The 25,233-nt window shown below is 40.7% G+C and overlaps 1 pseudogene; it reads left to right on the forward strand.

Annotated features, from left to right (window-relative positions):
• Positions 1–7,916: 7,916 nt before the first annotated feature.
• On the forward strand, positions 7,917–8,632 carry LOC147608682 (uncharacterized; annotated as a pseudogene).
• The last annotated feature ends 16,601 nt before the right edge of the window (positions 8,633–25,233 follow it).

A 25,233-nucleotide genomic window follows, 5' to 3' on the forward strand; every position in this document is an offset into this window, starting at 1 on the left:
TTTTCTTGAGAGATTTGAAGGGTTTCTACCTCTATCATAGGTCCAAAGTCTTGACTTTTTCCCTTTCTAACCTTTGGGTGCTGCTCTTTGGTTTGTTGAGTCACTAGCTTGTGAGGGAATTGTTCAGGAAACAAGAAGCTCTCAATGAGATGGACTTTCAAAAAGCCTCGTTACTTCAAAACCGAGATTTCGTAGTGTGGGAACCAACTGAGAAGACATCAATGCACTTGAGTGTCGCCTCCTTAAGCTTGAATCAGGTTGAGGTTGCACAGAAGCTTGCCTTCAAGTTTTAGACTTCTTCCTTGCATAAAAAACTTGAGATTGAGAAGCCATGACCTGAAAAAAAGGAACAACCATGGCTAAATGTTACTGTTAAGGAAACCCTACCCTAATGTGTCATGGGAAGTTGCCTATTTCCAAGCTCAAGCTAGGCTCAAGAGCTCCACCACTGCTCGTCATCACCGTCCTCCTGCACTCGTCTCCTCACCTTGAGGCAGTTGCTCTAATCCAACGGGTGATGAAACCTCTCGAAGATCATGTGGGATCTCCATAGAAGATGGTGTTGGTAGCCTAATCACTCAAGCAAGAGGGATAGAGAAAGCAAGAGAGCAAGAGAGAACAAGTGATTAGCACTCGCAAATCCTAAACCTAAGCACATGAGACATGCTAGATTAGATTTGCAAGAGAGAGGGAGAGAGAGAACACTCTAATTCTATTGCAAAATGGGAGAATCAATTACAAACAAGAAAAACTGGCTTTTATAGTTCCAAGCCTTTTCTCACTAGGCTTCTTGGGAGTAAGCGACTCAAGGTGCCCAAAACATAGTTACAAGGCTTTTCTCTATGGTTTGGCCAACTGACCAAGATCCTTTTTTCTATCCTCCAGTTTCGTGGACAAGGCTCCGCATTAGGATTTTTTTGGACCCAAAAAGGGTCTCCTAAGGATTCCTAATTTTAAGGGATTAGAGCTTAAAAAGTTGGGCTTAAGGGAGACAAAGGCTATGATGACCCCTACTTTTTGCCTTGCCACATCAGCCATACCCCCTAGTTTCACTTTTTAAAGGGAATATTCTCATACTCTCTCTCTTACTTTTTGACTTTTCTCATACTTTTTGAATTTTTTATCTTCACTCTCTACAAATTAAATCTTTGTCAGTTTGAAATCTCCTTTCTAATTAACTCGCACCATATCTCCCTTCCACATCAGCAAAACATTCTCGTATTTAGGTGGACCCCAAAAAGTGAAAATTTCTAATTTTTATTTTTTTAACATTTTGAGGTGGAAAAAACACCACCTAATCAATATGTATGAATTTTTTATCTTCACTCTCTACAAATTGAATCTTTCTTGTCAGTTTGAAATATCCTTTCTCATTAACTCCCACCATATCTCCCTTCCACATCAGCAAAACATTCTCGTATTTAGGTGGACCCCAAAAAGTGATTTTTTTATTTTTTATTTTTTTACATTTTGAGGTGGAAAAAACACCACCCAACCAATATGTATGATGGAAATAAAATTTTTCCTCCAAAAATCTTGTAATTCAAGGGTCACGTCAGAAGCCTGTCAGGACCAGTACATCCATAACTAACTGTTAGGTCCCCACAACCCCATAAACGTAACTAACTGTCACGAACCACTACATCCATGAGATCCCAAAATTGCGGGGATCCCAAAAATTTTTATTTTTTTATTTTTTCTCATAAATATAATTTATTAATGAAAAACTCTATGTTAGTATATTTGTATATCAAAAATATCATTTTTTACTTAGAAAAATAGATTTGTGTTAAACCTCCAATAGCAAAGTTTTCACACACACTCTCTCTCTCTCTCTCTCTCTCTCTCTCTCTCTCTCTCTCCCCCTCTAAGGATCTCTCTGCTTTAGCTTCTTCCTCTATTGCTTAGCTATGGAGCCTTTGCAAGCTATGTGTGTAGCCCCTTGTGAAGCTAGAAAACGGAAGGTTGATTTACACATTCGTATTCCTGAAGAGTATGGCAGCTCTAAAAAAACCCATCCTACTGATGTACAATCTATGCAAGTTCGTAGGATAGCTAAGGAGAAAAATGTAGATCTTTGGGTTGATGGGCGTCTCTATCCAATTGACCCTCCATTAAGAGCAAACCCTCCTTTCTGTGATTTATCATCTTTTATGCAATTTGTTGGTGAAGGAGAGCTTGGCTTGTTAGGATACTGCAGAAGATTGACTACAAGTGGAACTCTTACAATATCTCGATGTCATCATGTTTGTTTAACATGGAGTGTCTATCATGTGCCAGTTTGTCACCCAAGGCATCAGAAATGCTCCTGGAGGACTGAGGAAGCTGTGCCAGAACAGTGCCAATTTGGCCTCTGCAGCAACGGTGATGTAGGCTAAAAATTCACACTGTTCTGGCACTTCTCCCCTAGCCACTCAGGATCATTTCTGATGAAGTTGAGCACACTAATTGTGAGAAATAGTAGTTTTACAAGATAAAAACACCTTTGATCATGTGTAAAAATACAGTGTTTATCATCCAATGCATCAGAATTTCTCCTAGAGGACTAGGGAAGCTATGCTAGAACAGTGCGAATTTAGGCTCTGCATGCCAGAACAGTGCGAATTTAGGCTCTGTAGCGATGGTGCAGGCTCAAAATTCACACTATTTTGGCACTGCTCCCCCAACCACTCAGGATCATTTCTAATGCATTTATAATGAAGTTGAGTACATTGATTATGAAAAACAGTAATTTACAAGATAAAAACACCTTTAATCATGTATAAAAATACATTATTTTTCATCCAATGCATTAGAATTGCTCCTAGAGGGATGGGGAAGCTATGCCAGAACAGTGTGAATTTGGGCTCTACAGCGGTGCAGGCTCAAAATTCGCACTGTTCTGGCACTGCTCCCCCAACCACTTAGGATCATTTTTGATGCATAATGAAGTTGAGTACATTGATTATAAAAAATAGCAATTTACCAGATAAAAATACCTTTGATCATGTGTAAAAATACATTATTTGTCATCCAATGCATTAGAATTACTCCTGAAGGGTTGGGGAAGCTGTGCCAAAACAGTGCGAATTTGGTCTACAGCAGCGCTGCAGGCTCAAAATTTGCACTGTTCTGGCACTGCTCCCCTAGGCTCCCAGGGTCATTTCTAATGCATTTACAAAAAAATCGATGGTACAAACTAGGAAAAAAATTAATATACGTGATGAAAATAAGTTTGCAAAAACTGTATTGTATTCATAGTAAGAAGTGATACATCATCTTTACAAAAGCTTTCTTACAATATTGAGGTTCCTTCTCTTGTTATTGGGCAGAGTGTACTCAAGGAGTGATTGGGCTATTTCTTGAGGATCCTCTATGCCTATGCTTTTGGCTATACCTATACGAGCAAGAAGCTTACCCCTAAATCTAGAATCAAAAACATCGAAGGCAAGGGATTTTTTAATCAGAACTATACATTTGGTACTCTTTGCGCCATAGAGGCTACACAGAGCACCTTAGAGAGGGCTTTCAAAAAGAAGAGAGTGAAGGGAGATTGAGGGGTGTAGTCCCTGTGGATAATGGCGATGCCATCCCCACAGGAAGCCGACCAAGATAGTGCGCCAATGCAGCATCATGTCCATGGACCTTGGCCTGGTCTCTGCCGCCGCCTCTCCCAGCAAATGCGTCAATTTCAACCACCCTCTGTAATCAAAGGAAAAATCAAAATCTTTTTCTATACATAATTACAAATGTTTCTAAGTTGTAAAGTTACCTCTTACTCAATGTCTTCTTTTGCCAAAGTGCTGGTGGGGGCGGAGAGGTCAAACGAGGACCTAGCCTCATCCTTTTTAGGTGCTTTGGTCTCCTTCATCACTCCAGTAGCAAGGGTATCATCACTCCAGTAGCAAGGGTATCCTTTTCAGCTCTAGCTTGTCTTGTAAGGTTGTGAATTCCTCCTCTGGAACTAGGGCTTGCTCCGCGGCCTCAACCACAGTTTCCTTGACCAAAGCAATTGTCTCTACGATAGATTCTCCAAGGGGTAATATAACACTATCTAGGTGAGGACCGAGGTTGGACGTATCAAGGTTCACCTCACATCACATGCATATAATGCCCAAGCATTCATCCATTCTCAAGCCAGCTATCTTTTCAAGGTCATGAAGAAATAAGTATTCTTCACCTTCCACCACAATGGTGCTCAAGAGATTGATCTCAAGCTCTGGCAACACCTTGCTCTCCTCATGTGGGGAAGAGATGGCCCTGCATCTTCTACTATAGTGGGCTATTCAGTTGTAGATTGTGCACCCTCTGGAAAGTGCTCTGATGCAAGTTGCTCTTTCACACTAGCACTCGTTCCTACTACCTTCACTTCCTTGTCATCTCGCATCTCTACCTCCTCATCCGAATAACATAAAAGTGCTGAGCCACGAGAGGAACCTAGTTCCTAAATTGCCCTTCCCCAACCTCTTCACCACCTTTCTTCTCATCAACTTGAAACTTGACTCTTCCACATTATCAAAACCCATGATGCTAAAGTGTTGATGCAGGTCTGCTAGGCTTCAATGCTTGCTTGCTGCCACTCGCTCAATCCATCCATTGTACATCATCACAGCTATCTCAATAGGCACAATTTCTTCTTCTGAGGCTTGAAGTGGGATCCATGTCCCGTGCTTTTACATCCATCTTTGGTAGTGAAGACGCATGTACAAAATAGAGTGTGCCTTCAAGAACTTGAAAGACACTGTAGAATCTACTACATTTCACTTGTACATATCACCTTGATGTGACCCCTCATTAACCTCCCAACCCTCTCCTAGTAATTCTTGAATGAGGTAAGACTGTACCTCCTTACAAATATACATTGTTTGGCTTTGAGATACAAACATTGCCTCTCCAATGGATGCATGCATAGCATAGAAAACTCCAGTGAGGCTTTGGAGTGGTTGTTCCTCAACATAATTAGAGGGGAAAATATCTGCAGAGAGACATAAGAAAATGGAAAATCATAAGAAAATTTGAAACAAAAAATCCAATATTAGCATGTTGTTAAAGCTGTGTCTATATTACACTGACAATTTGAAGGAAACCTTGGTCGTTGGCCTTGAATATATAGGTCTCCAAGGGTATACACATGTTGCACTATGGCAACCAGTCCTTCCTTCTTAGTATGGTTGAAGCCTTGTAGCCACCCCTTCCAATGATGTAGCATATTCCCCAGTTGACGCACTCGATGTGGTCCTTTAGAGCTTGGCTGCATGTAGACCCAAGCCCCAACCCTGAATCTTGTTGGAGCCCAAACTCCATTCTCATCTCGTGTTATGTAGCACAAGCTCTTCCACCTTCTCCCTAGGTCTTCTCACATTACTGGAAGAGGCCATGGTGGTAGGAAAAGAGAAGAAGGGAAAAGAAAAGCTTGTTTTACAATAGACGAGTGGAGAGGAGAGAAAGTTCAGGGTTTTCAGTGCATCAATGGAAAGCTTAAAGAGGGTTAGAGTTTGAGAATAGGCTTCTGGAACCTAGAGTAGACTAAAGAGGGATAGAGTTTCTATAGCAATGGAGAAGGAGCTTGAGAGAGAGAGAGAGGGAGGGAGCTTGAGAGAGAGAGAGAGAGAGGGAGCTTAAAGAGGGAGGGAGCTTGAGAGAGAGAGAGAGAGGGAGGGAGCTTGAGAAGGAGGGAGAGCTTGAGAGGGATGGAGTTTCTGCAACAATGGAGAGCTTAGAAAAGGAAGAAAGAGGGAGAGGGAGCTTGAGACTGAGGGAGCTTGAGAAGGAGGGAGAGCTTGAGAGGTATAGAGTTTCTGCAGCAATGGAGAGCTTAGAAGAGGAATAAAGAGGTTCAAAATGAGCTTTCCAAACCTAGAGTATGTTGGGGAGAAGTTTGAGAGGGAAAACACACTTTTGGGAAAAAAATAAAAAATTTCAATTTCTAGGGTTTTTAATCTACATGATTCTAGGTGGGGGGACCTCTAAGTTTGGGCCCAGGAGGTAAGGAGACAAGAGTAGTAATTAGGCCCCATTAGCAAACCAAAGCCTAGGCCCCCTAGGGTCAAAGAAGTCAAAAATGTGCACCTAGCCCTCTTTCTATTGGTCCATTTCTAATCAAAGTTAATCCAAGAGGCCCTCTTTGGGTCCAAAAAATTCCTAATGGTTGGGGAAAAAGGCTGGGCAAATTGAGATTTTGAGTGCCCATGGGTTGGGTGTGTGGGAAAGTCCGTAGGATTTTGTTGAAAAGGAGAGGTCTTGCCTTCCCGTTGGTGGTTGCCAAACCATCTTTATCGATTAGATAGGTACTGGCTTGGTTGGTGTGGTTTGGGCAAATTGCTAAGGGTTTTGCTGCGGGAGCCAAATGATAGAGTTTCCATCATGGAAGCCTTAGGACTCTAAGAGATGTGTGGGCACCCATCATTGTTGAGTGATGAAGGTCTATGCTTATCGAGGCAAGTTCTTGGTTTTGGGTTGATGAGGCTTTGAGCTAGGTGAAGGTTGTTGACGCTGAGGATAGGCGTTTGATGATGGATTGGGGAACCGTAGATGTTTGTTGCCTTCATGGCATCCTTGAGCTTTAAGCACATTAGTAGGAACCTAGCATTGTTGGCTTCATTTTGCTTGGGGCTTTCTAACCAGTGGCCCATGGGGGATTTTTTCACAACTTCCTTGGGAGTTGGTGTGGGGGATGAGCACACGTGGCATGCTTGGGTAGCCAGAGGTGAGTGTTGCCTTCATAGTAGTCTTGTGCTTGTAACAAGCGGTTGGGGACTAGCCCCAACGTTGAAGCTATGACTTAGGGTTGGTTTTGGTTAGCTTTGTTGACTTAGGGTTTGTTTTGGTTAGCTTTGTTTGCTTCTTGCGCTTGGGTTTTGGGATGGCCGTTTTGGGATCTAGAGTTCTGTGTCCATCATAGAAACCCTGAGCTGCAAGAAGGTTCTTGGGCACCCACCATTGATTTTCTCATGATAAAGGTATGAAGTTAGGGTGGGTAGCCGAGGATGTATAGTGAAGGGTAATTATCAATGTGATGAAGCCTGATTGTCATTGTTGGAGGGTGTTGACAGTGGCCTTTCAACCGGCTTTGGCATAGGGTGTGGAAATAGGGGAGACTGCTGGTGATGAGGATGGAGCATAAGGGGGAAGGGGAGTTAAGGGTGAGGACGTGTGTATGTTTTTCTCTTGGGAACACAAGAGGAAAGTGGCCTTTTGCGGTTGATTTCCATGGTGGCCGCTTCTTCGTGCCCAAATTGATTTGGTAGTGAGTGGCATCAATCCACTCTTTTCCAATGATAATCTAGCCTTTGAGTTCTCTTTCATCTATGACATGAAATTTGCACTCCAACTAGTTATTTCGAATTTAGGGATGAAATACCCAACTAGTTATTTCCTATAGAATTTTGAGGGATGAAATACCCAACACTCATTAAACGCATTTCATGTGAAATTTGAATGTAATTGTTTTCTTTTGTTGGTGTGGGTTTTCTAAGAGTTTTCCACACCTCCAAGAATATGAGATTGGTGTGGACCATAGGATATATATGGGATTGCCACCATTGTAGACCGTTCTCGGTTGCAAGGCCAAGAGTGTGAAATTTGAATGTAATTGTTTTCTTTTGTTGGTGTGGGTTTTCCAAGAGTTTTCCACGCCTCCAAGAATATGAGATTGGTGTGGACCATAGGATATATATGGGATTGCCACCATTGTAGACCGTTCTCGGTTGCGAGGCTAATCCATATTCTTGGTGGGTTGAGTTTTGGTGGTAGTTCAAGGGAAGTGGAAGACTTTCTAGCTATTGTGGGGCGTGAGGGAGTACCCTTTGTGGAAGCAGTTGGTGGGGGCAAAGGATCGGATTTGATGCACTCCCCGTCCGAAAAAGATATTCAAGAAAGTCAAGCAAGTCAAGCTTGGGTTTTTGTTGGTGGGACACACACATGACTAGATTGACCAGATGTTTAGTAGGTTCTTGATCAAATTGGCAAAGAAAAGTGCATTTGACCTTCCATAGATTTGCACCTTGTTAGAGGATGCATATGTTCCCAAGCCCTCCATCAAAAGCATGGAAGAAACATATGATTTTAGATTCTTTGTAACCAGCGAGGACACTAACATGCCATCATGTACACAACTCAATGATCATAGTTTTCAGCATCAAGTTAGAATCAAGAAAGGGGAGGAACATACTCTCATGTGGTCTAAAAAATACTCAAATTCTAAAGATTGGCTTGCCAGTGAAGGGTTTGAAGTTCTTACTATTTGTTCCTTGTTGTGAAATTAAACGAGCAAAGTACATGCTTATCTCTACAATGAGCGAGACACAAAAATCTTAGAAAGAAAATCACTCTGTTGATTTTTTGCAATGCTTGAATGAGATCAAGGAGACAATACATGCTGCACATGTGTATTTTCTAGCGATCTCTCTAGCATGGTGGGAGAGCTTTTTTACAAAGTGGGAGAAGTTGCTTGAAGAGTTGAGGGAAGACACATTTCAGCTATAACATACATTTGTGTGGCACGAGAGTGGCCTTAGTGAAAGGAGTGACAATGTTGTAGCTGTTGGTGTGTGTAAGCGATGTGCCAATTTCACTAGAGTTATTATCTCTTGTTCATGGAGAGACAAGGGAAATGTATGTTGGTCCTAGGAAGAGCACAAAGCGTCAACAATAAGAGAGAAATGTGGGAAGGAAATGTAAATGAGTTAATTGTGGGCACAATGATCACGATTCTGGCTACCAACGATGAAAATGATAATTCATTTTGGCTTGCAAAGGGCACAAAGGTTTTCAAAGAGAAGGATGTATTGAATGTTGTGGAAGTGCATTGGTATCAGACAATTTGAGAAGATCCATTAAAAGGCAAGTACAATCCTGAGATGCTGAAACAAAGCAGAAAGGGGAAGAAAGTAGGGAGTTGTCACCGCATAGACATGCTCAATCTAGAGGATGTAGAAATCCTTGTGTATGGGTTTGATTTAAAAAAATATGGTCACTTGCACAAGGTAACCGTAGAGATATTGAAGCAAAAGGTTAAAGATCTCTATTAGTTGCAAGAGAAGAATTTGTTTTCTGCAATTATTGAAATGTTTTTTGTACTCAAGTTTTCATGGAATGTGAAGGTTTTGGTTTGTCCCAAATCAAGTCTTTTTCTGAGAGCTCTCTTGACTTAAGTGATCAAATCCATTCTAAAATGTAGCAATATTTATTAATTTTTTAAAGCACACCTACCAAAAAAGTTTTTTTTTCAAACAATCTCTAAAAAGTAGTCCTTTTTTTATGCAAAATGAATTTGAGTTGTCATTTTTACGATTTTATTGTCGTTTTTCATGACTTGTTGTTTTAGAGTAAAACTCTCCTTTTTGTATATTTGATGGAATTATGCTGTGTATTTTGGTGAAATTTAATTTGGCCAATATCAAAGGGTCCACCTTTTTTTGCATTTGTTTGAAATTAAAGCCTCTTTATCTAGCATTTTGATTGGTTTGGTGAAAATGAATAAAATTAACGTACCATGGGAACCCTCTCCTTTTGCATTTTGATGACATTAAACTCTCTCTATTTTGCTAATTGATTAGATTACCATGATGTTTTTTTTTGTAGCAAATGTGTTGCCGAGTCTTCAAGGAGAGGGAGAGATAGAAGGGGTAGACGAGGGCCAAGACCAAGCAAGCAAGATTTAATTTCAAAGTCTCTGTGGAGGATAACGTGGAAGGATCTAAAAATAATGAAAGAGTTGATGTGGGCATAGGAGATGATGAGGTTACAGAGAACAACAAAGAAGAGGAGCATTTGAATAAGCAAGAGGCAAGATTACAAATTGTGCCTTATGTCTTACGTCTAGAGGTGTTAAAAGATGATATAGTCATGGATGAGAGTATCATTTCCCAATTCTAAGGTGAAGACATCCTCAAGAAGGTCAGAATAGTGAGTTGCTTCAAATGTCCTCCAATTTCACTTTGTTAGATGATTTCATATGCTAAAGTAAGAGGTTTGAGAGATGATATTTCTAGTTTGAAGATTGCTTTTGGGAAAGAGGGTTATGTGCTAAAGAAAGGTGTCTTCATTGTCTCAGTGTTGACATGTGACAGAGGTGAAGCTTTAGTTAGTGAGGACATTATGGCAAGCTGGGATTCAATATGGCATGCCATGAACAGGGACTTTGAGGGAGAGATAGCAACACGACCTAATCTTAAGATGCTTGCCAGGTGTATGCTTTATGTATGGGAGGGCAACCACAGAGTAATGGCATGGATGGAGGCAATATGGGAAAGATTTACTAACAAAAGAGACAAGCATGTCCAAGTGTTGTCCACCATTATTGATCCTTCATGAGTTAGCGAGATTGTGCTGCTCTCATGCATACAAAGAATCAACTTGTTAGTCCTTACCTTTTTCCTTGTTGTTTAAAATTGAGAATCCTTACTTTTTTTTAATTGATTAAAGTATGGTTGAAGTGTGACAACTTGTAAATCATATCTTTCAATAATATGCCCTGCTCTTTTTACTGCTCTAACATCTTGTTTTTGGTTTTTTAAAACTATTTTTATCATTGATCCCTCCCTTGGGGAAGAGTGGTGGAAGAGAGTCTTGGCACTGAAGTGGTGGGGTGAAAGCTTTGCCACATTGGAGAAGCTAAACTTTCTTGCATTGTGTGATATTTCCAATGAGACAAAATTATATTGGTTGTCTCTATTTGAAGCAAACAAGGCTACTAAATCCATGTTTTCTCTTCCAAGAGGGGACCACTACTACAGTAAGTAAGCCTCTTTCTTTCTCTCTATTTTAAGTAATTTTTCATGTTGCAAAGAACACATAATGAGTACATTAAAAAAAAATCTCATGTAATATTGGAAATGTTGTCATTTTGTAGTTGGCTTCAAAGTGAGGTTGTGTTGGAGGAGATATTCTTGAGAGTTCAAGATGTGCTTAAGGATTTCATCAACATGCTTGGTGGAATTGTAGTTACTTACGAGTGCCCTTTCCTTGATTACTACGAGGAGTTAAGGATTGAGAAAAGAAAGTTCTTGTTTCATATGGGCAGGCATGTAGAGGGAAACGAGAAGGGAGATGATCTCAAAACTCTAAAAAATCTTGACTTGATTTAGAACGGTTGCTCAAAGACTGGTGTACAGGTATACTATTCTAGAGTGGTTTCCTGCTGCTCTGCAGGTAGCCCTGTGCTTGTTGGTTGTATTCTAAGTTACTCTTGGTAGCATGTGTTTGAAATTACACTGGTTTCTACTCTTTTTCAAAGAGAAGGGACACATTGTTGCTCTACCACTAAGGGCAAGGCAGTGGTTGTCGATCACTAATGAGGCTACCACGATGTATCATCCTTACATGCATTTCCTTTCAAATTGGGAGTTAGATAAGTGTCCATGGTGGATTCATATGGATGGTGGTGAAGTACTAGAGTGAGAAAAGGAGAAGCGCACAATTCAAGAAGGAGGTTGGTAGGAGGGGCACATCTGCAGACTTGCATAGTAGGATCATTGTGTTTTTTTTATTATACAAATTGATAAAATGATATGTATTGACAATAGGCCTATGTGTTGGTTTTGAGATGGGTCATGGAGAAACATCGACATCAAGTTGAGGAGCCTGACCTTTTTGAGGATAGGGAGCCTATTCATTCAGAGGATGATAGTTCTTTTCCTGGTAAGACGCCATTCCATCTCATATGCTCCTTAATTATATAGGTTTAGTGTAGTTGATTGAAATGAGGTGACTCTTTCGTTGTTTGTATTTGGAAGGGGGTGCGACAACACTCACCGAGTGCTTTCTAAGAGAAGAAGCAATCCTTTGTTGATGTTCCTAAGCATAGCATGGATTCATTGCCTGTTGGGATGAAGCATAAGTGTATAGCCATTGTTGGTGATAACATTGCCATAGGGGTAGATTTCTTAGGCAACAAGAAGAATCCCATGTATACTGAGATTTTTGAGCACATCATGAGATATCGGCCTCAAGGTAGAGAGTGTGTGAGGAAGGGGAAACCTATTGGTTGGGCTGTAGATTTTATTTTTCTTGATCTTTCCCCTCCGATGGATTTCTTTATGATTCTTTGCCTCAACCTACATGGGATATGATCATAGATAGCACGTGCAATATGGGATATCAGTGGGGAAGCTTCTTTGCTTTCTAATCATGGGTGGCTACTCATTATGGCATCCAATGGAGGTATGATTGATCTTTTTTGCTTGTTGCATGGGAAACCTTGGTGTTATCCAAAGAATCAAATTATAATTAAGTGCTTTACTTTTAGGGTTTGATGTAGGGTGGATTGAGCGATATTGTTGTGTATCTGCTCTTGAGATTTGGCATCGGGTTATTGTCATGCATCACTCTGCCTATGGATATGTGGAGCTTGTGGGATCTAGATAGAGGTATGCCCACTCTTCTTTTGGTGTTTAATGATGCTTTGCTATGTTGTGCTTTCAGACATTAGCTATTGAATATGTTCTTTTTCTTGTTTTGGGTCCTTGCAATATAGTACATCTACATTGTTTAGCAACATCTTCTACATTCCCACCTTGCATGGATATATGTAGCACACCCTGTTCTGTAGAGGTTGTGTCAGAGTCTAACGCCTCCCATTCTCCATTTGTAAGCTTCCATCGCCTGTAAGGAAATGCAATGGACAACTGTTGCTTGGTAATATGGTGGCGCATCACAACCTTCTCAACTATTACTCCGCATCTGATGGTGTCTCTATTGTGTTGAATAACTTTTTTATCCCATGCAGGTGATAAGAAACAAGTGAGAGCTCTCTCCCCCTTTGCAATCCATAAAGTTGGGGTGCGATGTGTGTCACTTGTACGGAACAAGTACACAAAGAGGTGTAGAGGTATGAAGCAGGTTATGGTTGCTTTGTGAGATCCATATGTGCACTTCATAGCATTTTGCACCTTGCTTTCGATCTGCAAACAAGCCATGGCCACTGAAGCATTGTCTGGAATTGGCCATTCAATAGATGTGAGTTGGTGTAGGTTCTGGAACTAATTTTCCAGTACCATTTGCTGTCATGGGAACCACATATGTATCCTCATAGAAGAAGATGTTTCGTGCAAGAAGTTGTGCAGCTAGACACCCTCTAAAGATTAAACTACCAAGCTCCACATGGTATGCTTCAAAGGTTCCTGAAATTGCATCCATAGGCTCCCACTCACTATAGTTTGAGGGAAAAATATCTACGCAGAGGAACCCAAGAACAATCAAAGCAGTGCTCAGTATACCATTATTAGCACACAATTGATTTAAAAACAAGAATATAAAGTGGTGAAATGACTTACAATTTGCAGGAACTCGTTGACGGTCATGGTTTGCTAGTGTCAGCTCTGTTGCCTTGTAAACATGTTGGACCTTGGCTAGCTTTTTTCCATCACAATCTTGTTTGAGCTCTAATATCCGCCCTTTCCAATGGTGACTTTGTATATCAACATATCGCTTTGACACCTTGTGGGTTCCTCTTGTACTAGGCTGCATCATAATCCAATTCCACTTCTCGTACTGTTTGATGTTCCAGTTCCCATCCTCATCTTGACCACTGCAACTACAAGAGAGAGATTGAATACTGATCGGAGGCCTTCGAGCTTTAGAAGAAGACATCAGATGTATATATTAGGGAGATTATAAACCTTGATGGCAAAGGAAAATAGAATAGTGAGGAAAAAACTTAGACTAGGGAGATGTACATAAGAGAAGGAGTTGTAGAGCAAGTTCCAAGAGCTTGCCTGTGCTATTACTGCACTTTGAAAGAGGATATTAGAGGGGGTGAGAGGAGACAATGAGTAAGATTATGAGAGCCAAAGCATTTGCAACTCAAGCTTCCATAGCTTGGCTCTACTGTTACACTCTGTAAAAGGAGGTTGGACAAGGTAGAAGGATGAAGTAAGGAAGTGTAAGTGAGGATCAAACTTCCATAGCTTCTGAGACGAGGTTGCAGATCAAGCTTCCATAGCTTGGCTCTGTTATTACACTCTGTAAAAGGAGGTTGGACAAGGTAGAAGGATGAAGTAAGGAAATGTAAGTGAGGATCAAACTTCCATAGCTTCTGAGAGGAGGTTGCAGATCAAGCTTCCATAGCTATAGATCTAGGTTTGTGAGTGAAGAGAGAGGTAGATCAAGAGGTAGATAGCTAAAAGAAGTAGTCTAGAGAGTGAAAAACGCCCTGCTATGAGAAAGGGGGAAGAGAGAGCATTTTGGAGGGAAGATGGGAGAGAGGGATAGTGGAAAGTGAAGGGGAATGTGCATTGAATGCAAGATAATGATGGGAGCTCGTTTTTGGGCCTCTATCACTTTAGAGACCTTACTTAATGATGGCTGCAGCTATACTTTTCTATAAAAAATAGAGGAAAAATTCATATATGTATAAATTTTTTGAGTTTTAGGTGATTTTAAAAATTAAAAAAGAGCCTATTTAGCCTATTATTCTAAGTTTGACCACTACCTTCTAGGCTCTTACAAACCATTGGTTTCAGTCCACATGTAATCTCCCTATTTGTCTATTTCTTAATCACCTCCATTAGGCAATGGCAAATAAAAGAGCCCAAAAAGACTCCATTGAGTTCCTAATGGAGCCCTGACGTGACGGTGGCTGTGAGGGAGTACGTGATGGTGGCTGTGAGCCCTGACGTGACGATGCCTGGAAGGGTGTGCATGAGTGTGTCTGGGATGGGGTATGTCTCCTTGGTGGGCGTGGAAGAGGAGAAGTTGCATGCCATCTCGTCGGACTTGCAGGCATAGACGGTAGTGGAGTGACCTGGATACTCGGGGGCGGGGTATAGATACCAGGCAATCCAGGAGAGGGATGGGCATACATGTACTCTGTAAGCTCAACTGGACCAGGATGGCATCCAAAATGATTTAGCATCTCCATCATCTAAGTGCCGTATGCAAATGGATCGGATGAAGAACCTGGATCCATAAAGAATATGCAAAAATAAAAGTATATACATGATTGCATCAAAGCACAAATGCAAGCTAGCACATATGATTTTGTGAAGGCAAGCCATATGCAGATGGGATCATCTCTCTGAAGAACCTGGATCGCAAGCATGGGTGAAACACAGTCGCGTGTATACACCCGTCCAAAAACGCATGTATATGTGCGTGAACGTCTGTGCAGACAGGATACACGTAGATATACACGCGTTCCTACACGCGGCCTGTGAAATTTTTTTTTTGAAAGCGACCGACCTCCGACAAATCGTCCTAATAAAAAGCCCACTATCACCCACTATCACAATCGTTCATCAGACGGCAACTAGAGAAGGAGAAGGACGGAGACAAACGCATAAAGGAAAGAGACAATAGCATAAACAAATGGAAGGAAAGAGACAGGACAAAGGACAAACTGACTCACCTGTGAAAAAGTGAGTCTTCTTTTTGGCTGGTTTCCTTCACCCGTGTGTGCTTCTTGTCTGCTCCTTGCACTTAGGTTTAGTGCTCTGTTGGAAGAGGCGGCGACGAAGGAGAGCAAATCTTTAGTTTGAAAATGTTTATTTGGAGAAGGCGGGTTATTTTTAGGTATAGACAGGTCGTCGCGTGTAATCGCGCGTGTATTTTTGCGTTTATAATAAGTCAGTCGCGTTTATACACGTGATTTTCAGGATATAGACGCGTTTATACACGCGATTTTTAGGATTTAGCTGCGTTTATACACGCCATTTTTAGGATGTAGCTGCATTTATACACGCCATTTTTAGGATGTAGCCGCATTTATACACGTGATTTTCAGGATGTAGCCGCGTTTATACACGCGATTTTTATACTTTCATTAAAAACTGATTATGATTTTGTGTTTACTCTTTTGTACATAGGATGTCATCAACCTCCTCAAGCAGTTCTGGTGAGGATGAGACAATGCGTCATCGTAATCGCGATGTGTGGTTGGGACAAAGGATCAAGTGTATGTGTAATCGATGTCAAGGATGCATTGTACGAGCGCGTCGAATTACCTTGAATCACATCTCCATGTATGGAGAATGGAATCAAATAGGTTTAGAGGTGAGTAGATGTAAATTGATAGTATTCAAATGACTCATGGTATCCAAATTAAATTAATGGAGTTAAAATATATATACTCTAATTGAAGCAGGATGCAGTACCACACCCTAACATGGTACCCTACGTGCCGCGAGAGCACCCAAAGCATCGACGAGATAATGCTGGAGCTTCGGGATCTATTGTCAGAGATGAGTGGGAAAGAGATGACAATAGCAATGCACCCCACGAAGTTGTGGAAGAGGAAGTGTTTGATGATATGGTGCGGTATCTTTTTAGGGATGATCCCAAAGGTATGGACGACGATGATATGGAACAAGAGCATCTTTACAAGGCTTCATCGACACCGGTTTTTGAAGGGTGCACATTCTCTATTTTACGTGCTTCACTTGAACTACTCATCAATATACAAACAGTTTATGGATGGAGCAAATGCAAGTCTTGATGCATTATTGAAGTAAGCATTCTAACTTGCAAATTTGAATTAGTGGTTTAGGGTTCAGGGTTTAGGACTAATTGATGATATTGGATGCAGGCTATTATCAAACATGCTTCCAAAAGAAAATAGACTACCCACCTCAAGAGACATAGCGAGGCGCTATGTGACATCTCTTGGAGGATTGGATTATGATCACATACATGCATGCGTCAATGATTGCATTCTCTTTCGTGGGACGCATAAGGAGGCTCGACATTGTCCCACTTGTGGTGAAGCAAGGTATAGAACAGATGTGAAGAGTTTTGATGTACCTCGTAAAGTCTTGCGACACTTTCCTACCAGCACTTGAGTGGTTTCTGCTATGTGCATATACTACGAGGCTAACCCACATTAGGCTTGTGAGCATGGGAGCATGGGAACACAGGTATAGTAATAAGTCAATATTAGATAAAGTGGGAAAAATCCCATTCCCATGAAAAAAGTGGGGGTATGGTAAACTCATCCAAAAGTTTGTCAAAACATATTCATGTGACATATCATTGGAAAGAGCTTGAAAAGTAGAATCTAGATCTACTTTGTTCGACAAATTTGGAGTTTGCATGTTCAAGTTATGGCCAAAACATATTTTTTAAATACATTCCCATTTTGAGGGATTTTTTCCATTTTATCTAATATTGACTTTAATGTTTTTCAATCTTGTTTTGTGTAGTCTCTAATTGGATTAAAGATCACATAGAGCAATCCCTTGTGTAGGTACTCCATTTTTTTTCGGCTACCATATTGGACCCATCTTAAGATCAACCATCTTCTTGATCCCATGCACATCTTCAAGAATGTGGGATCTGGTATTTGGGAACATGTTATTGGTAAACGAGACAATGTTAGCGTACGGGAGGACTTGCGGGTCGCAGGACGTATGCGTCAAGCTTGGCCACGAGAGGAGGGTGGGTACGTTCGTTTTTCGCCTGCACCATGGATTATATCAAAGAAAGAGGAGAAGCAGGTAAAGCAGGCCATCATCACTTTGCGTACTCCCACTGGATGCATGATATCATTGAAGGGAGCCTTTACAACCATTAAGAAAAGAGGCATTGAGCAACTATATGGGTTGAAGTCCCACGATTGGCAAGCATTGATAAACAGAAAGTCGACATCAAGCCAATAAGGAAGAAAAAGAGTCCAATCAAGTTCAAAAAGAGAGTTTCGACTCGCAAGCCTTGGGAGTAATAGGATTTAGTCATCAAATATAGCACAAACATTATGTTGAAGTTGAACTGATTTGTACAAAGTCTTTGATCCTCATCAGTTCCTTGTCCGTACGGACGATCTCAGCAGATTGTCTCATATCCGCTGCGTATTCCGTCATGGTATCAGAGCCCCAGGTGGCTTGAAGGTTGGAGACAATTGGAGAGCTTGTGGGGCTGTTTCTTGAAGACCTTGGAGCTTACGGGAGATTTGAAGAGTTTGCAGGACTGCTGGTTTTTTGGTGCTGATTGGAGATCTCTTGGGCTGTTCGGGACTTGGAGATTGGGTAGAAGGCGGCCATCACCGTTGGACAGCCACCTTGCATATTAGTTGCAGCCTCTTCTTCATCTTTTTTCCCACGCACCCTCCCTTCACAAGACCAAAGTAACCACCCTGATGGCAAGGAGCATCCACCAAGGCCTTGCTTCTCTTCAGCAAAAACTTCAGGAGAGCTCCCCAGATAGCCCATGGATTGAGGGTCAGTTGGCTGCCGCCCGTACTGAGCCAAGATCCATAGAGCATAGGGTGGAGTACAAATACCATGCTAGAGCTTCCTTTTTGACGCAAGTGGGAGATAGGGTCACTAGGGATTTCTTTGAGATTGCAAGCCCTCACAGGCGGAGAGATGGTGGGCTAAGGGATGACTATTTGACGGCCCTAGATTGTCCATAGACAATGAGCTAGTTGTCTTGGAAAGGGTATCAGATTGGGATTCAGAAAAGATTTGAGCAATATCTGTCAAATTTCCTACCGATTGGGTTCCACTTTCCTGCGTAGGTACTCTAGAAGGTGCCCTAGACCCTATGGCAGTGTCTATATGACGTCCCGACCGCAAGTGCATGAGGTCAAATTTTAAGGTTAGTTTTTTTAAATCTTTTTATTTATTTTTATTTATTTTTATTTTTTATATAGGAGGAAGACAAATCCATCTCACTCACCATAAAGACATGCATGCATACATGGAACGGGAAAGACAAAGCTCTCTTGGCTTTGGGAGCTTAAGTTATGACCAATTTAGTGCCTACTGGAAAATAGCTAAAAAAATGATGATTTGATTATTCATGATCTAGGTAGTGCTAAGATCTTGATTTACCATAGGCAGTTGAGCAACAATGGAGAAGCCATTGTTTACTTCTTTAAATGTTTGTCTAGGGTATTAGGTGGACATGATCTTCCATGGCAAAAGGAAAAGATCATTTTAATAGAGAGGTTGTCTGCCATAGATATATTTGGGGATTATGTGAATAAGCAGGCCTCTAGGGCCTCTTACTTTTTGTCTTACACTTCTTATGCATTAGCATGTGGTGTTAAGGAGCCCAAATGTCTAGAGGGCTATGGAAAACACAAGCTCATAAGGTTTCGAGAGCCACCCATGATTGCATCAGGCCACACAATCCAAGAAGAAGAACACGTGGAGATAGCTGAAGACAAGGATACCCCTCTCTCCTTTTGCATTTGTCCCATCACCGTACGACACTTCAGTACTCTTCCCACACTCAAAAGCTTCTAAAAGTGTTTGACACTCAGTATTTTATTGGTAAGGATCAACAGTATGTCTAGCATAATTAAGTAGTATTGATTGAATTTTTTGTGTGTTAATATATGGATGTATTGATGCTTGTTAATATAGATCACATGTTTCACAAAAGACTTACTTTTGATGGAGTCTCAAAACATATAGGCATTACCCAAGAGTCACTTGTTCCACAGAATAAAAATCTATTGATTGAGTTTGAAAACATGTGGACATAACACCAATAAGTTACAAACTGCTATTCATGTTTACTTGTCCATTTATGGTTTCTAAATATCTTCGAATCCCTCCACTGTCTATGTCTCTCTGCTGCCATTGAATTGTCCAAAGTTTGTCTTCGTCTTTGCTTTTGGGCTAGAATAAAAGCAAGCTTGACTTTGGAGCTAGCAACTTTTCTTTTAGCATGCAGCCTTTGTAGAATGCCTCGGTAAAACCATTGGAAGACTTCCTTCAGACTATTTGCCTTTTGACTCCCTCCATAGTGTTGTGTGTGTCTGAAAAATGCATTACGTGCCATGTAGTGAGACTTCTCCATGCCTTGGGTAGACCAAATTGCTGGGCATCCATACTTTTTGACAAAATAGGGAAGGTGGTTGTAGATGATATGCTGTTTTCACAAAGACATAAGAATGCATAGTAAGTTATAAAAGAAAAGAGGATCACACTTAAGTAAAAGAAGAAGACATCACTTTACCATGTAGTGAGTTATATTGCAGGCTGTCCATGCGTCTTTCATTGACTTCCCAAAATGTTTTATTGCCTCTTCAAAGTTCTTGTAATCACTCTTTGTCCATGTTACATTGTTACAGAACATGAAGAGTTGATCAAGAGACCTCCACACCTCTGCCTTCACATTTCGTGCTTCCCCATCTGCCTCATGATCTTTCACGGCATTATGGACTTGCTTCCACAATCCATAACTAATCCTTGAAACTGTTTTACCTTGCCTTACTTGCTTACTATTGTGTTTGGGTCGAGACAAGAATCTTCTTGCCTTAACACCACCAATAGAGGGCTTGATTGGTACCTCCTTGCCATTGTTAGTCTTTTTAAAATCCTTTGTGATATGAACATCACCTCCATGCAGACCTATATCGGATAACACTTTTTCCAATGCATGAAGAGCATCCTTTCTATTTCTTTCGGGACGGAGTTTCCAAGCAAATCCAATATACAAAAATACCAATTTCTCAATAATTCGACATAGAGCATGCAATGTGCATATGTGAACATTACATAGTGGAATGTCAAGAATGGCCTTGAAGTCAGGGTCAACTTTATCTCTATTAGGTGCTCTCTTCCACCATTTAGAATCCATTACTTGCGCTGATTCTTTGCAGTAAAGACAAGGAGACTTTGAGTTACCTCCTTTACTAACGTTATACATGCACTTAAGTGTTTTAAGATCCCCCGCCATGTGCCACTCTACTTGAAAATCACCTTTTCTTGCAACATGGAGATTCTCTCCTTGCACCTGTCTTTTAATTATTCTTGGTATTTCCGTGTGGTGAAACACCCAATCTAGTGTTTCATGGTCTTCTGTCTTTACCTGTGATTATACAAAACAAAAGTCTTACTATAAAAGATTTGAAAACATTGACTAAAATCAAGTACGAAATAAAAAATGATCATACCTGGAATGAGCCCAACCACCATATGTGTTTCTCCGACTGCACACTAAAATACTTCGAACTCGCTTCATTCAATGATGTATCAAGTGCTCCATTCATCAATGTGATAGTAATCCTTTCCATTTTCTTTTCCTTTACAACCTCACACTCATCCAGTTTGATAACAAATTTCAAAATGCCTTTGCACTCTTCAAATGTTATTCCATAAAACTCGACCATTCTTCTTTGAAGTTGTTGTAGATCTACAAATATATTGTTCCAAGGGTCATACACAGTGGTTCCTTTAGCACCATGAAATATATCTTCAATATGGATATATGGTCCAATAAACTCATCTATACTTTCATTCAAATGACCTCTTATCTTCCACACTGTTGTTGCTGGATTTGGCAGTAAAACTCGTTTAATCCTTTGATCTCTCAAAGTTGAGGATATCGCATGGAAAATCGAACTATATCCCTTCCTGCTAACTCCACTAACATCAAGAGCCTCTTGGATTGTAGTACCATCAACTTGATTATTGGATATAAAGTCCTCTACAACATTGCGTTTGATTGTTTTGTATTTTTTTTCTTCAATCAGACCTTTTGCTACACCACAAGAAAGCAATCCTTTCATTTGTTTAACTGGAAGAAGGTTGGGATCCATATTTTCTTTTGCAGGCTCCAATAATTTCCTATAGTAACAATATAGTAACAACACAATATGCCTATATTATTCAACACTTCCAATCCTGTTTTGCATTAATGGACAAAATACATAGTCATTTGAGAGTATTTTTGAGTTTAAAAAATAAAAAATTACAAACTAACCTTGCTTCCTGAATTCTTCGCTTGCATCCACCAGTCCCAGCCTTCAAATTTGCAATGTTTTTAATCTTCCTACTTCGTTGTCTGTCTCCAAGCATGGTTCTCTTCCTTCTTGATCTTGTTAACTCTTTTTTACTCTTTGAATGCTCCTCAATTTCATTCTGCAACTGCTGCTCCAATTTTGCACGAATAGCTATCTCTTGAATCCTGGCTCCCTTTTCTTGTAGGTACATTGTTTTATATGTTTCTGCAAATGCAGACTGTGCTGAAATATAACCAAGAAGTCCATTTTGTCCATCGCCCGCAAACCTCAATAGTGTGGTTGGATTGACAAATGGAGGTGTAGAGTTTTGTACTAGACATTTTGGATATATACTTCTATCACACCATAAGTCAATATGTTGGAGCCCTTCTCTTCTCATATTTTCCCGTTGTTGAGCATTTAGCACCGTATCCTTTCGTCTTTTTTGTGTTGGAGCATATTGTTCTTCTAAGTCGATGTGAAGATGATATAATCGCTTCTTCTGAGATTGTACTTCACTAGTATCGGCCATTTTTGTGCTTCTGAGGTTGCAAAGTTGGCTTGTCAATCTCATAGTCTTTTTGTAATATGAATTGTGGAAGTGTGGCGGTATCCATACAATCATTAAGTTCAGTGATGGATTCTTTATGAGAGGCCTGCACACGTCGTCAAAAGAGATGCGAATCTTCGAGAAACAAAAAAATTAAGGAGATATTTAATGCAAAATCGTGTTAGTTAGAAAAAAGTTTATCTTATTCTTTTCTGAACTGACAGTTCAGTGGTCCTTACTGACAGTTCTGAGCCACGTTTCCATATTTTATTATTTTTGAGATCTTTTAGGAGAGAAATAAATCGAAAAATAGTGAATTTCTTACAGGGCCCCAAAATGAGCTCCGTTTTTCCCTAATGGATATAACCAAATCAATCTTAACAACCTTTAGACCCTAGGTTCAAACAAAAGAGAAAAACATGAGATCTGACAGAACCTCCACAGCTTTAGCCTACTTCATGGACTTTACAACTTCCTTTGCAAATCTCCACCTTCAAATAGAAACCAATAGTAGAACAAAGACTTGGGTAGTACCAAGTTGTAACAAAGGTGCAAACAGGGACCCTAGGCTGGCCTCTCTGTAACCTTGTTGATCCTCTAACATTGTTACACATCCTCTAATCTCGTCTTGCCGCCCAAATCTTCTCACACTGCTTCCTTCTCTTCTCTCTGCACACTCTCGCACCCCTCTCTACAATGGCTCTCTCAAGCCTTGCAAAAACCAAAACTCTAACCCCTTTTTTCAACTCCAAAAATCCCTTTCATAGAAAAACTAAAGCATTCCTTCTCCTACCAAGAAATTGCCACGCGTTCCTATCATTCTCTCCATGCACATTTCCTTTGTCATGAAGATATCCAGGATCTCCCCATATCTCCATGTATAGTTCTCCTTCCAGCCATTTCGAGGCCTCCTTTTCAAACTATTTCCACTATACACTATGTTCTGGGACAAGCATTCCACATGCAAATCCATAGGGAAAGGCTCCACTACATGCATGTTTGCTTCTCTTTCCTTCCTTGTCAGCTCTTGTTTCCTCTTCCTCCATTGCTCTGTAGCCATTTTTTTTGCCTCTGCATAAGTATTTGGATCCTTCAGCTCCACTTTCTCTTTAATGCTCCCATGAAACAATCCTATCAACCCATCTTTCTTCATAAAGTCTAGTGGCACCTAGAACCCTTAGAATTCTTCTCCAAACCGCTTCAAATCTATTCATAAAACCTTTAATTTCTTCTTCCTTCCCTTGATACAACCTACTCAACTCTCTCCAAAGATCTTATGGGCTGTCCACTTTCCCATATCTCCTTCTCAAAGCTCCCCTCAACCTATCCCAATCTCTTGTATCACCCTCTGTAACCACATCTTCATACCACCCTCTGGCTGGTATAACAATCCCACCATTCTTAGTGTGTAAGCATCTTCATCTCTATTGCTGCTAAGGGCTACCAATTCAATCCTCCTTAGGAATTGGTCTACATCTTCACCTTTCTCTCCTTTTTGAATAATTGGTATCCGGATCTAGCCTTAGGTCTTTAGGTGTTCTTCAAGTGATTTCCAACCTATTGATCAAAGCCTTAAACAAAAAATCTTCGATCCTCACTGGGGGCACCAAAACATGGGAAGAGTAAATCAAACTCTGGAAATTGGCTTCTATAGCATCCAATCCACTCAAAACACCCAGCCCAAGGCATAGAGCAGCTCTATAGCTAGCCTCTGAATCTTTGCTGACATAGCTAGACAGCTTACCCTCTTCAGCCTGAGAGCTGACCCTCTAAAATGTCCCCTTAGGTCAGATCTGACTCAAAACAACTTTGATCAACCTGATCAGTTGACCCTCAAAATGTCCCCTTAAGTCAGATCTAACTCTAAACAACTTTGATTTGTAACTTTAACACCTGAGTTGACCTCTAATAGCCTACTAACCTAAACTGACCCCAGCTAATCTGTTGTTGACTATAAACTGACACAACCAGACATTACCCTCTTCAACCTGAGAGCTGACCCTCTAAAATGTCCCCTTAGGTCAGATCTGACTCAAAACAACTTTGATCAACCTGATCAGCTGACCCTCAAAATGTCCCCTTAAGTAAGATCTAACTCTAAACAACTTTGATCTTCAACTTTAACACCTGAGTTGACCTCTGATAGCCTACTAACCTAAACTGACCCCAGCTAATCTGTTGTTGACTATAATCTGATTCAGCTCTAGCAGTTGCTACCTCTGTCAGATTCTTATCCTCGAGACTCATAGACTTTCCTCAAATCCTCGAGACTCATAGACTTTCCTCAAATCCCTTGGCTCAGAACCCCACTGAACATGTCAGCACCTCTCTCAGATTATCATATGACTCCTACCTAACTCAGCTAATTCAACTGACTCAAAATTTTCCACTCATATGTCCTCAGACACTGCAAAACCCTTGCACCCTAGAGTATACAATGATCCAGCCTTGTAACTCATAATCTGGCAATATATGACTCCCTAATGACTCTGCTAAATACCCTCCAGCCCAAAAACTGTATGATTGGCCCTTACAAATCTCTAACTGTGTGATCTGAACAACTTCCTCTCAACCCAAAAAGAGTAGTTTAACCCTTCTATACCTTCAACTGACCCTGTTTGACACGGTTGAATTTGAGTTGTTAGCCTTGACCTAGTAGACTTTAGATTTTGACTCACAATTTGATTTTCCTCAACAATATCAACCAAAACAACATATCCAAGACTTCATAACACTTATCCACTTATAGCAGACTCAAGTCCAAACACTTAGCCTTATGCATATAGATATAACCAAATTAGTCTCAACAACCTTGAGACCTTGTGTTCAAACAAAAAAGAAAAACAAGAGAACCTCTAGAGCTCCAGGCCTGCTTTATGGACTCTATAGCCACCTCTGCAGATCTCCTCCTTCAAACAAAAACCAGCACTAGAACAAAGACTTAGGTAGCACCAAGTTCTAATAGAGGTGCAAACAGGGACCCCAGGCTTGCCTTTGTAACCTTGCTGATCCTCGACATTGTTACACACCCTTTGGT

Source organism: Cibotium barometz, chromosome 52 (genome assembly GCF_041138505.1).
Source record: "Cibotium barometz isolate CiBa-2024 chromosome 52, ASM4113850v1, whole genome shotgun sequence".
Taxonomy (NCBI): domain Eukaryota; kingdom Viridiplantae; phylum Streptophyta; class Polypodiopsida; order Cyatheales; family Cibotiaceae; genus Cibotium; species Cibotium barometz.